The following is a 16,371-nucleotide window of genomic DNA, read 5'->3' as shown; positions in this document are numbered from 1 at the left end:
AGTTATGATTTATATTTTGAGAGGACCACTTTGGCTGTTGAGTGAGGAATGGATTGCAGCACAGCGTAAATGGGAGCCAGGAGGTCATTGAAGAGACCACTGCAGTGGTCCTTGCTCTGGAGCCAGTGGTGATGGTGGCTTGCACTAGGGTGGTTGCAGTGGAGATGGAGAACTGCAGAGATTCATGATATATTTTGGAAGTATAACTGATAGGACTTAACAACGACTTCATGTGGGAGGTGAGGAAAAGAGAAGGAAGAACTCTTAGGTGACACATTTGTATATTTTCATTCTAAATAGCGTATTTAGGTGTAAAACGAGGAAATGAGAAAAATATAATATAGTTGTCTACATCCAAAACAGATAATTAATATTATTTTAAGTCCTTGAATTATGCTTGAGCAAGGGAATATGTGACTTAGAGGACATAAGGGCTAGTCAAGGGCTGACATAGTGGAGGGCCCAGTCTGAGAGACTGATTGTACCTCAGGAGCTATTCAGTAGTCCACACCCCAGCTCAGGACCTGAGTCTTCAACACTGGTGTCTGGGGACCTGGGCCTCTGTATAGGGCCACTGGCTCTGAAGGCTCTGATTTTTCAAGGAGGGTATCTCCCCAAATTCAACAGGTTCTAAAGAGCTTAGTGTATGTTGTATGAAATAATATTATTCCAATCTTACATGACTCACCTTATTGAATTTTGCTGACATCCAAGCCCTTATTCAAACGCCTACTTATTTGAGTCCTGTGACCAGACAAGATAACACACTATAGCCCTCCTATTCTATCTCCACCTCTCCATCCAGTGGCAGAATGTTCTTACCAATAAAGATTCTACAGTCTTGTGGATCCTGTGATGTACCAGGTAATTGTTGTAGTGACATTCACTCTTCTTAATATCTTTTCTGCATTCTTGGCCATTCAGAGGCACATTATTGGAGTATGTAAGAGTAGGGCTGGGGCCAAAAAAAAAGGATTGGGGTCTGACGTGGCTTCTCCCAAATACTGGAGACATGCCAGTCATAATGGCTTCACTCTCTTGATATGTGGCACAGGGAATTCATGCTTTTGATGTACTGCTTCTTGAAGTAAGAAGCAGGAAAATTGTAGGAGAAATCAGCTTCCTGCCTGGGCCTCCTGAAAAGAAGGTACTTGTTAGCTGCAGGAATGTTCATTGGCTTCATCTTCCTTCTTCCTGGCTGATGACACTTTACTCTTCATCCTGTTTCCACAGCACAGGACCTTTGGAATATTATTATTATCCTGTTTTGTATATCTGATACAGAACCTTCTAGGACTTGAGTTAAAATGTTGGTTAACAATTCACTAATACTGCCCAATACATATTACATATGATACCTTATATATCCAGTTATTGCAAAGGCTCTAAATATAGGATAAAAAATAGATTTTTATGGGGATGGGATATATTATATCATGTTAAATAAGTACCATAGTGGAGATATGTTCAAAATATTATAGGAACCTACATATTGTAGGTCTCCCTAGGATTCATATGCTGGTTGGAATAGAGGTGATATTATGGTAGATTTAAAAATACTTTTGCATAGCCTTACCACTTCAGTTTTTTTTTTTTTTTTTTTGCGGTACGCGGGCCTCTCACTGTTGTGGCCTCTCCCGTTGCGGAGCACAGGCTCCGGACACGCAGGCCCAGCGGCCATGGCTCACGGGCCCAGCCGCTCCGCGGCATGTGGGATCTTCCCGGACTGGGGCACGAACCCGTGTCCCCTGCATCGGCAGGCGGACTCTCAACCACTGTGCCACCAGGGAAGCCCACCACTTTAGTTTTGACAGTATTGATTAGTGTATTATATATTATGCATGTCTCTGACTGAAATTCCTTTGAGAAGAAAAGTAGAAATGGAGAAGAGCAATACTACAGGAAATTGGATGGGTATCATAAAAACTATGGTGCATAGTTATGGTGTATTTGGGTAATTTTTTATTTGGTGGGCATAACAATTACTACAAAATTGTCTGTTCATCTGAGGATCAACTTGGTAGAATTAACTTTACAAAGTATACCTTTTCCATCATAGACACAACTGTTTTTCTGACTTCTCAGGTTACAAGTATTAGTGTGATTTTTATTCTTCTTTGCACTTTGTTCCCTGTATCCAATCTCTTATAAAATTCTGTTATAAGGAGAGAGGTGAAAAAAAAAAAAAAGGTAACAATTGTAATAGGATAAAGGGTGACAAATATTTTTTCCTTTTTTTTTTTTGTTGTTGTTGTTTTTATCTATTCTATTAGGTTGGCCTAAAAGTTCGTTTGGGTTCAGTCAGGTTTTTCCATAACATCTTATGGAAAAACCCAGACAAGCTTTTTGGCCAGCCCAATATTCTTCAAGTTTTCTACGAGGCACAAAGATTACTTTAGTAATCAGAAAATATATAGAACATACTACTTTTTAAAAAGATAGTTTTTGATAATTGGACATAACAAGAGGAAGACATTCCAGGGAGGATACGAGTATTGGCGAAGGTTCAGAGAAAAACATAATTAGTTACGAAATACATATCTACTTCCCTAATCCAGATTTTTGCAGTATAAATGTTTTTTTAAAAACAATTGTTCATTGTATTTGAGAAGATAGTTTGAGTTGAACTTGAAAATATAGGAAATCTTTTTTGTTGCAGCTTTGTTATTTGCCATTCTCATTACTAAATTCATTGTGGTGCCTTATGCATCGTCTGTCTGTGAATGAGGATGGCAGGCACTCTGGTCTCCTTTGCCATTTTTGTAGCCTTCTCCACATTCCCTCTCCACTACTATTCCGACTCCTCCAAGTCCAAGCTGCAGAATGCAGTGTGTGGGCTTCTCATTGTGATGGCTTCTCTTGTTGCAGAGCTTCTCTAGGCGCACGAGCTTCAGTAGTTGTGGTACGAGGGCTCAGTAGTCGTGGCTCACAGGCTTAGTTGCTCCGCGGCATGTGAGATCTTCCTGGACCAGGGCTCGAACCCGTGTCCCCTGCATTGGCAGGCGGGTTCTTAACCACTGCGCCACCAGGGAAATCCCTGTGGGTGATTTTTCTACTGGAGAAATAGGATTTGGTAGGGAAGGGAGTAATGCCAGAGTGGCTTTTTGAGGAGACCTGAGCAAGAGCCAGCCCTATGAGATGATCATGTAAGCTGCTCAGCAGCTAGGCGGAGGAGAAACAACTAGAAGCCAGTAAGTGGTTTAAAAAAAAAAGCTAGTTTCTATTAGGGTCTCTTTCCTTGATCTAATTAGAAGAATAAAACAAAAAAAGCAGAAGTTTTGAGAGACTCATGGACAGTAATAGCATTTTGTGTTGGTGAATGAGAGGAACAAGCCTTCCTTTACTCTTGATTTATTTTTATCAATATAGCAAGGGTTTCCTAGCTTCTTTGTAATTAGGAGCTAATTTTCTTTTCCATGGGTCTTTGAGATGGTTCTTTGACCACAGAGCCATGGAAGATGAGTAGATGAAGGAAGGAATGTCACTTATGGTTTCACTTGCCTTAAGCCCGCGCACCGCAACGAAAGAGTAGCCCCCGCTCGCCGCCACTAGAGAAAGCCCAAGCACAGCAACGGAAGCCCCAACGCAGCCAAAAATAAATAAATACATAAATAAATTTATAAGAAACAAGCTGCAGTTTGCCAATCCATTTCAGCTGCATCTCAGAAGTTTTGATATGTTTTGTTTTCATTTTCACCCTTGCCCAAAAGGTTTTACTCTTTTTCTCTTTCCCCAGACTCGGTTGGTTATCACCTGTGCCCTGGAGGGAGGGGGGAGGTAGGGCCAATGGGGAAACAAAGTTTGTTGCTCTTACCCGGGTAGCTTATGGCTCTTGTTCCTTAGATGATAAGGATCTGGGTGGGGTTTTGTGCTTTTTCAGCTGAGGCTGGCTGGCTTGTTGCATGGAGGAAGGCTTTCTCTTGTCTTCTGCCCTGTCCCCAGTCTTCCTTGTGGTCACCCACTGAGGTCATGGCTGAGAGCTTGTGAGTGTGCACAGTCCCGTGTGCCTGTGGCATTCGTGGGTTCTGTGTTCTCACACTTGCCCATTGTAACTTTGTTAAATTAACATTTGTTAACATTTTTGATGGATGGTTCAATAAAAGACCATAAGAGAATTGAAATCAAATTGATTACTTTACAGGTCCTGGAGGAGGTACATGGCACACCTTAAGGGGCCATGAGGGAGGTTAAGGCAGGGTGTAGGCAGCGATTGGAGTGGATCCAAGGGGAGGTCCCAGGCTAAGGCCAGATAGGTCAATTCAAACCAAAAAGGAGGGGGAGGTGGTTGGTAAGCTTCTCAGGGGCCTGTTTTTATCTAAGGGGCTCAAGAGGAAGACCCTGGGAGGTGGGGGAGACTGACAATCACCAGGGCAGCTGGGGGAGTCACATCAGGAACTTCATTTACTTATGAGCCCGTGGGCTGTTTTCTAGGGCATGCATACTAGATGGAGAGGATAGTATCAGTTCAAGGCCCTGCAGGCTGCCGATTGACCACACAAAATGGATGCTGAGGCAGCAATGTTGTGGAGTGGTTTAGCTAAACCCATGCTCTACCTTTAACAGCTTGTTATAAATTTTAGCTGAATTCTTCTTACTCACTTGTATGAGAGCCTCATCTTACGTCTGTGCTCTGCCGTAAGTTTGTGTCTTGTGTGTCCTGGGAGGCTTGTCTTAGATTTAAAGCCAGGAGGTTGTGTTGTGATTTCAGCTCTTTGATAGGTTCAAGAAAACTTATGATTTTGTAGGTTGTTTGGTATTTTTAGTTGTTACTGAGGAGCATTGCTCTTTCCATCTTTCTACATCCTGCATAGAAACTGGAAGCCCCTCAGATGATTTTTTTAATTGAGCACACACACCCAAATGTCGTTACGATTAGGTTTTTTGCTTTGAGTGGTTCACTTCCTCCAGAGGGTTCTTTAGTCTGCTGCCAGGGACCTGTTATAAGCCTGACCCCTGGCATTTGGAATCTAGGGAGGGAAGGGGAATGGGGACTCACTGTACAGGCTGCAGTTTTTATTAATAGACTATATTTTAGAGCAATTTTAGAGTCACAGAAAAATTGAGCAGAAAGTACAGAATTTCCACATACCCTTCTCCCCTAATGGACACGGCCTTCCCCACTATCAACATCCTGCGCTAGACGGATACATTTGTTAACTGATGAGCCTACATTGACACATAACCACCCCAAATACATAGTTTATACTAAGGTTCACTCTTAGTGCTGTATGTTCTATAGATTCTGACAACTGTGTAATGACATGTGTCTACTATTATAGTATCATACAGAACACTTTCACTGACTTAAAGATCCTCTGTGCCCTGCCTTTTCATCCCTCCCTCCTCTTTGGCAACCACTGATCTTTTTACTGTCTCCATAGCTTTGTCTTTTCCAGAATGTCATATACATACAGTATGTATCCTTTTCAATTGGCTTCTTTTACTTAATAATATGCATTTAAATTTCTTCCACGTCTTTTCATCGTTTGATAGCTCATTTCCTTTTAGTGCTGAATAATATCGCATTGTCTGGAGATACCACAGTTTACTTATCCATTCATCTACTGAAGGATAACTTGGTTGCTTCCACGTTTTGGCAATTATGAATAAAGCTCCTATAAAACATACATGTGCTAGTTTTTATGTGGACATAAGTTTTCAACTTATTTGGGTAAACACCAAATAGCAAGGTTGCCAGATCATATGGCAAGAGAGCATTTAGTTTTGTCAGAAACTGCTCAACTGCAAAATGGTGCAGCCACTTTGAAAGGCATTCCTGCCAGCAGTGAATGAGCGTTCCTGTTGCTCCACTTCTTCATCAGGATTTGATGTTGTCCGTGTTCTGGAGTGTGGCCATTCTAACCGGTGTATAGTGGTAACTCATTGTTTAATTTTCAATTCCCTAATGACATGTGATGTTGAGCATCTTTTCATATGCTTATTTACTACTGCATATCTTCTTTGGTGAGGTGTCCAGATCTTTTGCCCATTTTTTAATCGGGTTATTCATTTTCTTATTGTTGAGTTTTAAGAGTTCTTTGTATATTTTGGATAGCAATTCTTTATCAGATGTCTTTTGCAAATATCGTCTCCCAGTCCGTGGCTCTCACTGAATTCTCTGCTCTTAGTTTCATGCCTTATCACCTGCCCTCCTCTGGTTCCCCAGGCTGGAACTGCTCCAGCTTATTTTCCCCGTTCACTTCTCTTCTGTTTTTTTTACCAGCATAGAGGAGGGTTAACTGTCTGCTTGGTACAAGTGATGACCTGAGGGCTTAACTGCTCTTGACAAACTTGGAAACAACCTCTTTATCATCAGCCCCTGGTTTTACCCCGTGTTTTCTAGCACTCTGCTGGACAATTCAACTTGCTTTTCAATGGCATCTCTCTCTCTCAGCATTTAGGTTTTACAGCTTGTACTCTGACGAATAATTTACTATTTCTGCATTTGCCTTATATCCTCTGGTCTCTCTGGCTTGGTCTCATCTTCACTTTCTGTGTTAAGAAAGTCAATTTAGACTTGTTCCTGCGCCTTCCTACTGTAGACCCTCAGGTTTCTTCTGTTCCTTGTGAGCAAGAGGTTCAGACAATTTTTTGTAGAATTGAGAATTGATTATGTTCTACTTTAAACATAAAAGACTTTACTCATTCGTTTTTTCTAATGACTTCATAGCACTCTAGATTCGTGGTGGTGGTTGATTTTTAAGATGCATCATTGTTTTATGTACCACTTAGAGGGAAAAAATGCTGTCCATCTGTGATACACAATTGATTATAAGATTCTTCTCAACTTATGAGATGTTTAAATGTGGGGGAAAAGAAATGTATGTCTTAGAATCATTGTCCAGCACCACTGTGAGCATACAGACCGAAAAATATGTATAGATTCTAAATCTCCTAAAATTCTTAGAGAGACTCATTTCCCAGTTAAATTGCAGGGACAAAACGCATCACCAGGAACTTTTTGACTCTATCTGGCTTTCCCTGGCACTCACGCGTCTCTCTGTTCAGGATTATCTGACCATACCAGCCACCCGCCAAAACCATTCCTGTCTTGTGCCTTAACTCAGGTTGCTTTCTTCACAGTTCTCTCCACCGGCCTTTGTCCTTTCAAGCCTTTCTGTTTACTGCAGTCTTCATCCAGTTCTTCTACTGAAAACCTCTCATGCTGTATATACAGTATTCTGTACTCAACAGCTTGACACTTTACGTGTATTATGTAAAATTGTCTGCCGTTAACTTTGTGTGTGTGTTAAGCAGTTCTATTTAAGTAAGATTACGTACGAACGTTTACACTTTTCTTTATCATAATGCATATTAAAAAAGTGCTGAGAACATAGTAAGGCATTCACTCAAAATTTGTTGATTGATTTTTTTTTTGTTTTTTTTTTTTGGTTAAGATTTGGTAACACAGATCCCATTGCATGGACCTTAAATAATAAGCCTTATAGTAAGACTTCTGTTTGCTATTTCAAAAGTCAAGTTAAATTTTTCTTGGAGAAACAGATGTATTCTCTATTACCATCAAGGAAAATACCTCCAATGTTATTAGACTTTATATTTTTAAAAAGATTCTTCTAACAATCATTATAGAAATGCATAGAACAAACATATCTTTAAAGGTAATTCTTTCCCAAAGCAATTGGATTTCAAAGGTCTTTTTATTTTTTAAAATTTTTATTTATTTATTTTTGCACATAAAGGGTTTGTTTTAAATGTTTTAAGGATAGGATAGAGTTACATCATAATTATAAAAATTACAGCATTAACAGATTTATATTGTTTATACTTCTAAATGCAGAGAACAGGGAACTGTCTACACATTGTATAAAGTAAAATTAAAATTAAAAATGAATTCAAGCTTGAAAGATGAGGTCATTTACCTAATTTTAAAATGCGAACACGAAGACCTCGGAACTATACACATTCGTTCAAACTGCACTAATGATGGAAAATACAAAAAGCGCAGCATTTCCAAGGAACCACAGACATTTCGACCGTAATTATTTTCTGTTACAATAATTCCTGTCATGTCTTTGGAGAACTTTCTTTTCTTTTCTTTTCTTTTTTTTTTTAAGACAGTCAGCTTGAAGAATGTTTTCAGGCACTACAATTTGTGACAATTAAAACAGTCTTCTAATGGGTCCACAGCGTTCAGAGATTCAAGACCAATGCATTTCGGGGTTTGGCACGTAAAGCAATAATAGAAATGAAATCTGGTTTAGAAGCAACTGTGATTGTTTTAAGAATGCACAGTCCCTTCAAATGCTGCAGGACATACACAACTGGAAAATCACCTCCTGTTGGCACTACATTTGCTTCACCAGTGCATCTTTATCCTACAACTACTAAAACAGCACAATTAAGCAAATATACAGAAACTGAAAACAAATAAAAACAAAGATAGAAAAGAAAAAACCGAAATATATTTAACATGCAATTTTAGTTAGTTACATTGAACATTCTACTTAGAATAGAGCATGCAAAAAAGCATGGTCTGCTTTTAAGGTTTTCCTTTGAAGCTTTACATGGCAGCCAGACATCACGCGCGCACACACACACGACACAATAATACTGTAGCAGGTCAGTGAGAAAGGCCAATACATTTTATACAGAGTTTCATGTCTTGTGTTGTCACAAGTCCCATGATAATTTTAGAAATTAATGTTGTATTCCTAGAACAAGGAACCAACATTCCGATACCAGGAAAATGCAAGCAATGCATGCAGATCTGAAACATGAGCCTAGACGAAGGCTGAAATACTCGGCTGGGGAGCAGAGTTAGTCACGGCATCAGGAAGTGTGGTTTAAGCCACCAAAAGAAAAAAGAATGGGGAAAAAAAAAGGAAAAACAACAACAAGAAAACCCTTCCCCCTCCTTCAACCCTAAAGGCAATAAATGGAACAATGATGACAATAAATCACGTCACATTCATTTAGAGAGGTCACGCGGTATTAAAAGTTGCTAAAGGTACTTGCAGAAAAACCACAATGCGAGTCATTAAGTAATGCCAGAAATGTTTCAGCTGCCCCAACCCTCAGGATACCTCCAAAGGACTTTGTTTTTCAGTCTGAAGTCACTGTGTCCTGTTCATGCAGTGCACGCTGGACAACTCCCTCTCTGGGCCACACGTGTCCACTTGGGCACAGGGAGCTCGGCTCAGCCTTGAGATTCACATGCAGGAACTCTTACAAGAGCCACCGGGAGAACAGATGACAGATCTGTAGCATGACACTTGTTTCAAGCACAGGAGGAACATCTAAGACCTGGGTACCTACTGCATGGAGAAGCTCACCCCTGGCTGCCCTCGGTGAGGCACTGGGCACGCTGGAGAGAACGGGGGTGCTGTATTTACATGGTGCGCGAGGTTACCACCCACCAGCACAACAAGGCACAGCCTTCCTGAAGGCGAAAATGGGCATCACACAGACCTCGCATAGCGCAGCCTTGAAACTACAGAATCTCTTAACATCAAGAACAGCCATGACAGACGTCACACAGACCTGGTGTTTGGCTGAGATTCATGTGCATTTAAGCCTTCTGCCCAAATCTGAGGTAAGATTTTCAATCTCCACAAGACTGGTTTCACAAACCATCTTTCCCCTAGCTTTCAAACTGCCAGGGGTCATCCAAAACAAAGTGATAGACTGACGTTTTGCTTCTAAACGAACCACTTTTGCAGTTCTATTTTAGTTAAGGACAACTTGCAGGAAAGGATTCGATGGCTAAGGGCTGCTGTCAGTCACACCCACAAGCCAGTGCAGGTGACTGACCCTGATGTGGCAAGATCTACCAAATGCAATGAGTCCACATCAGCAGCACGCCATGAGCAAGAACATACAGCACCACAAGAGGTGTCAGGAATTCAAGCTGTTATTTGTCTAGTCATTCTTTGAGGGGAAAAGCCCTCTGACCATAATCATATATCAGTAATAATAGTAATAAAAATAAAGGTATCCCAGAGAACTTGTTAAAAGGCAACACCGCCGTTCTTAAACTTACATTTCTAATATAAAAGCACTATGTTCTTCCAGGAACTTACCAAATACACAGAAACCACTGATATACTGTTGCCTTTTAAATCCATGTGCTAAAATCCAGGTTACTAATTTGTACAAATAATGGACCAAATGTGCCATCCAAAATACACCTGCATTACACTATGTGGACCAAGTACCTGGGCTTTGCTTAAAAAGAAGTATTTATGATAAAAATGTAAACAAATAATGTACAAAGCTTAGAATTAAAGGCAGCCTTTTACCCAGATTTCTAACTGTTTTGTAAAATTCTAATGTGGGTCATTAAATGTTCACAGGTGATTCATATTTGAATTTACACTTTAAAGCCTCCAGACTGAAATGGTGCTCTGAACTTGACTTTCAAAACAAGCTGAATGTCCTGATGTGCTTCCTGTGCCCAAATTTAATTTTGAATAAACAGCAGTAATACACTAAATACACTGAATACAAATGGCTTGGGTCAGCACTCCTGTTAAACTGGAGAAAATTATGTAAGCCCCACTCCAACCCACAAAGAAAGGACTGCCTATGAAGTGCGTGTGTGTGTACACACAGATCTGTTTGTACATATACATTATATATGTATACACACAGATATAGATAGGTAGGTAGATATAGATACATATATATCTCAAAAAAAAAGGCAATAACAAAAATACCAAACTATGCTTGCATTGTGGCAGCAGAATAAGAGTGTTAAGCATGAAGGGGAAAGTGAATAAGATCTACTGCAGTTTTAAATGACTGTGATACTAGCTTAACTTTTACCGGACTTGCCTGTAAGTCCCTTCCAAACAGATAGACTTCTTTTAAGAGGAAGGAGTTCCTTACGCAAAATGCTTTGTGTTCACCTAAATCTATACTATTCAGAACAAAACCAGTTCTGCTGGCAGAGATTGTGGGTGCACAGGGACATTTAAGCTTTCATTAAACTGGAAAGCGATCAAGTCTTTATGTCTACAAATTATACATTTAATAGTTCCACAAATTTGGCAAAGGTCGTGATGACATCTAGGATGTTTTCACCAAATCGTAGACATAAATATGGAAATCATCATGAAACTTGATGAAATAGATGGTTTGGCTTCTACTTGATGAATGACCACGCCAGTCCTTTTAGCGTCATCTTCTTTGGCATATTCCACTTGTTTGCCTACCAGGCTGTCCACAACTTCTCCCGGTTCCCTTTCTGCTGGAGGTGAATCATTAGAATCGGGCATAATGCGAAGGTCACCTTCTTTGTAATCATCGAAGAGCTGGTACATGTACAAGACAGGATCTTTTTCATAGGTGATGTAAAACCGTGTGTTCATTAGCACGTGCTAAGACCATTACCCTCCACTCGTCTTTAGAGCCATCCTCCGTCTCAAACATGTGCTCCACTGCTTTGCCAATCATCGTGTCGGCTAGGTGTGCATCACTGATTCGAGATGTTGCAACTCTATTAGGGAGGGCTTCAAGCGCAGAAACTCTTTCATCTTTATTAAGTTCTAGTCCATAAATACAGTCAAATCCATCGTATTTTATAAGATACAGAGGATTTACAGGCACCTGGTCCAGAACGGTTCCTTTCCACTGGGTGATGGGGCCATTCCCCTCTTTCCACCCATGCTGAATCCTGCAGCCTACGATGTTCCTCCGGGGCTGGGAAACAGGTTTGCTCGGCCGCACACTGGTCCGGTGTTTTTTGTGGGATGTTTGTTTCTTCATCATGCTTGCAGATACACCAGCATGGCCTACATCAGCTCTGGACCGCTGGCCAGGTGTCTTCCCGAATGGGGTCTTCATTCATCTGTATTTAAGTGAGCAGCAGAGCTGGTGGACTAGGATGAAAATTCAGTATGCTCCAATTTGAAACTTTTCACAGAATTTCAATGTTCTTGTTAATCCATCATCCCAAGCGTCTTGTGTGTGTGTGTGTGTGTGTGTGTAAGTTCAGCAAAAATACGTGAAATCCTAGTACTCGGCCGGCCACCTAGGCCACCGTCGGCAGCCCGCTGGCCCTGCGATCCCGCACCGAGCTCTGGCCCCTGCCCGACCGAGCCAGACGGCGCTGCCCCGGCCGCACAGCGCATGCGCCCTCCGATGGCCGGGCGGCCGGGCCGTACTACCCAAAGGTCTTTTTAATTTAGAGTTTTATAGTGCCTTTGGCTTAAAAAAATCCAGATGAGCTTTTTATTTTGTTAACTGGTTCGTAAATGTTTTATTTGGACATAAGTCTGTTGGAATTAATTTGATTACATAATGAATGAAGAACAGACTTTGTTTGAAAAACTTTTTTTTCTAACTTATAACAAAAGAAACTGGACCAAGAAAAGAAAAACGTGGAAGTAATTCATTGCCAGGAGTAAACTACTGTATGTGGGTAGCATCTGTTCCCCTTCCACTCACCTTGAACTACACATATTCTGTGAATCTTCCTGGTAGATCCAGTTCCATAGTTAATAATGGCAAATGAATATGTGGCTTAATATTTTGTGAGAATATGGGTTAAAAGGTTTACATCTCATATCATATTCCAAAAGACTGTTAAAATTCTCTCTAAATACCTAGCCTGCCAGTTGCCTTGTTTCTTCACCGTTCTCTCAGCCTCTTTAAAAAATCCCCTCAGAGTTATGAGCAGTTCATGCTTGGCCTTTGGACAGGTAGCCCACAGGGGGAGCTCTTACTATTCAGGCAGCCCCTTTGGAGGGCTTGTCACATATAGGTAGGATGGGTTTTCATAGGGACTAAACCTTTTTAAACAAAATTAAATTCGTTTTGTCATTTTTTTTCTCGTTTCTTTAAACTGAGTAGGAAGGACATCATGAAAAAGCAACAGTGGGTTGGAAGAAGGTTGGGAAAGAGTAATAGTTGAAAAGAAGACTGATAAATGTGCCCTCATAATATGGTATTAAGTACTCTAATCACCAATAGGGTGGATTGAGAAAGCACAACATAAAATTTCCACAAAGAGGAACTTGACATAATTCTATGAGTCTGTATCATATGTATTCTACAAGACAGCCAGCCTGGTCTCTTCAAAAATGTCAATGTTCAGATTAAAGGAGACTGAAGACTCAGTACAGTGTGGGATCCTTGATTGGATCTGCACTGATAGAGAAAAGCTGCTATAAATTTTATTATTGGAATAATTTGGTAAACCTGAATATAGGCTGTATATTAGTTAATATTCCATTAGGCTGAACTTCTTGGGTATAATAGTGCTATTGTCTTTGATCTTAGGAAATATATACCAAAGTATTTAGGGGTGACAAGTATCTGGAACTTATCTTCAGATGGTTCAGAAAAAAGTGTGTGTGTGTGCGCGCGTGCGTGTGCGCGTGCACGCATGCACATGCTTAGTGCTGTATGAGTTTGGGATTTTTTTCTTTCAGACGCTTATTTTACACTAAATGATGTTCTGTGGGTTTTGCTTCTTGTTTTTTTTTCTTCAGGATGAATTGGTCATTTGTGACCTCATTTTATTTTTTTCCTTTTTTCCACCTCATTCTGCTAGCATGGAGCTGCTTGAGGCTAGTTCTTGAATTCAGTTCTGTAAACTTTTCTTACATTGCAATGATTAATCCTATAACCTAGGTAGCATAAATATATGCTATTATTGACCATCAGTAGAATAGTAAAATACGGATGGATTTGTGCAATATCATCACCTCTAAAACACATTTTAAATGCATTTGATTAACATGCCCTTAAGGATGCTAATAATAATCAGGTTCCAAAAAGTGAACCATTTTATAAAAACATTAGATTCTCTAAGTTAGCTACTTAGAGCTCATCAGTTATATTTGTGAAACATTTACTTGTAAGGCTGGTTTGGGAGTGCCATTGAATGTAAATTGAGGTGCAGAGTTCTCTGGTCTGTGTTATTGCTCTAGAACAGATAGACCCTATATGGCAGAGGTCAATAACCCAGTGTTTTTGAGAAGTTTGAGAGACTCTTTTCAATATTCTTTAACTTTGGTGGCTTAAGGACCAAGTAACCTTTTGCTAATTGTATCAGAGGGCTTAATAATAAAAACAGAATTGTAGAAACATATTCTTCCTGTGTTTAGGGCTGCTTTTTTTTTAATATTTATTTATTTGGTCACGCCAGGTCTTAGTTGCAGCTCATGGTCTCCTTAGTTGTGGCTCATGGTCTCCTTAGTTGTGGCATGCGAACTGTTAGTTGTGGCATGTGTGATCTAGTTCCCTGACCAGGGAATGAATCCCGGGCCCCTTACATTGGGAGCGCAGAGCCTTAACCACTGCGCCACCAGGGAAGTTCTTCCTTTGTTTAAAATGTATGAGATCTGTTTTTTTAATCGAAGTGTAACTGACCTACAACACTGCATTAGTTCCAGGTGCACAATATAGTGATTCGGTATTTCTGTATGTTACAAAATGATGTCTGTTACCATCTGACATAATACAAAGTTATTACAATATTTTCTATATTCCCCATGATGTACATTTCATGCCCACGACTTGTTTATTTTGTAACTGGGAGTTTGTACCTCTTAACCTCCCTTACCTATTTCACTCACCCCACCCCCACCCCCGGCCCTGCCCCGCCCTGCAACCACTTGCTTGTTCTCTGTATCTGTGAGTCTGTTTCTGTTTTGTTATTTGTTCTTTGTTTTGTTTTTTTAGATTCTACATGTGTGAAATGATATGGTATTTGTCTTTGGTTTATTTCATTTAGTATGATACTCGTTAGGTCCATCCATGTTGTCTCAAATGGCAAGATTTCATTTTGTAAATAAGTTTCAAATGAACTTATTTACAAAACAGAAACGCAGACTTAGAGAACGAACTTATGGTTACCAGGGGGAAAATGCAGGAGGGGAGGGATAGATTGGGAGTTTGGGATTGACATGTACACAGTATTATATTTAAAATAGATAACCAACAAGCCGCTACTGTATAGCACAAGGAACTTGGCTCAATATTCTGTAATAACATAAATGGGAAAAGAATTTGAAAAGGAATGGATACTTGTATGGGTATAACTGAATCACTTTGCTGTACACCTGTAACTAACACATCATTGTTAACTATACTCCAGTATAAAATAAAATTGTTTTTACTTTCATTTTTTAGGGCTGAGTAACATTCCATTGTGTGTGTGGGGGGGTGGGTATGTGGGTGAACCACATCTTCTTTATCCAGTCACATATTGATGGGCGCTTAGGTGGCTTCCATATCTTGTCTGTTGTAAACAATGCTGCAGTGAACATAGGGGTGCATATATCTTTTTGAATTAGTGTTTTTGTTTTTTTTGGAAAAATACCCAGAAATAGAATCGCTGCATTGCATGGTAGTTCAATTTTTAATTCTTTGAGGAACCTTCTTCCTGCTTTCACTGTGCGTCGGCACATAATGGCTGCACCAATCTGCATTCCACCAACAGTGCGCAAGGGTTCCTTTTTCTTCACATTCTCATCAGCACTTGTTATTTGTTGTCTTTTTGATAATAGCCATTCTGACAGGTGTTAGGTAATATCTCACTGCGGTTTTGATTTGCCTTTTCCGGATGATTAGTGATGTTGAGTATCTTCTCTATGTCTCTTGGCCATCTGTATGTCTTCTTTGGAAAAATGTCCATTCAAGTCTTCTTTCCATTTTTTAATCGGGTTGTTTGTTTGATGTTGAGTTGTATGAGTTATTTGTACATTTTGAATATTAACCCCTTATCAGATAGATCGTTTGCAAATATCTTCTCCCGTTCAGTAGTCTGCCTTTTTGTTTGGTTGAGTTTCCTTCACTGTGCAGAAAGCTTTTAAGTTTGATGTAGTCCCTTTTGTTTGTTTTCATTTTTATTTCCTTTGGCTGAGGAGACATATCCAAAAAGAATATTGTTAAAACTGATCTCAAAAAGCATACTAACTTGGGGCTTCCCTGGTGGTGCAGTGGCTGAGAGTCTGCCTGCTGGTGCAGGGGACACAGGTTCGTGCACCGGTCTGGGAAGATCCCACATGCTGTGGAGTGGCTGGGCCCGTGAGCCATGGCCGCTGAGCCTGCGCGTCCGGAGCCTGTGCTCCGCAACGGGAGAGGCCACAACAGTGAGAGGCCCGCGTACCGCAAAAAGAAAAAAAAAAAAGCACACTAACTACATTTTATTCTAGGAGTTTTGTGATTGGTTTCACATCTTACATTTAAGTCTTACATCCACTTGGAGTTTATTTTTGTATATGGTGTGAGAAAGTAGTCCAGTTTGATTATTTATTTTTGCATGTAGCTGTGCAGTTTTCCCAACACCATTTATTGAAGAGGCTATTTTCCATTATATATTGTTTATCATAGATTAATTGTACCAGAACTTTAAAAAAAATTGTCGAATCTGAGATTGCTCCTTTTTGCTTTGTTAAGTAG

The 16,371-nt window shown here is 40.1% G+C and overlaps 1 protein-coding gene and 1 pseudogene across 1 annotated transcript in view; one reads left to right on the top strand and one right to left on the bottom strand.

Moving 5' to 3' along the window:
• FAM184A (family with sequence similarity 184 member A) overlaps nucleotides 1-16,371 on the top strand; it is a 120,098-nt gene that overhangs the window by 33,523 nt on the left and 70,204 nt on the right. The window lies entirely within an intron of this gene.
• Nucleotides 11,029-11,805, bottom strand: LOC114895765 (annotated as a pseudogene).

The sequence above is a fragment of the Monodon monoceros genome, unplaced genomic scaffold (assembly GCF_005190385.1).
Source record: "Monodon monoceros isolate NGI ecotype Baffin Bay Population unplaced genomic scaffold, NGI_Narwhal_1 Super_Scaffold_15, whole genome shotgun sequence".
Classification (NCBI taxonomy): Eukaryota; Metazoa; Chordata; class Mammalia; order Artiodactyla; family Monodontidae; genus Monodon; species Monodon monoceros.
Note: the sequence above shows the minus strand (reverse complement) of the source record. Positions and strands in the feature narration are given on the sequence as shown.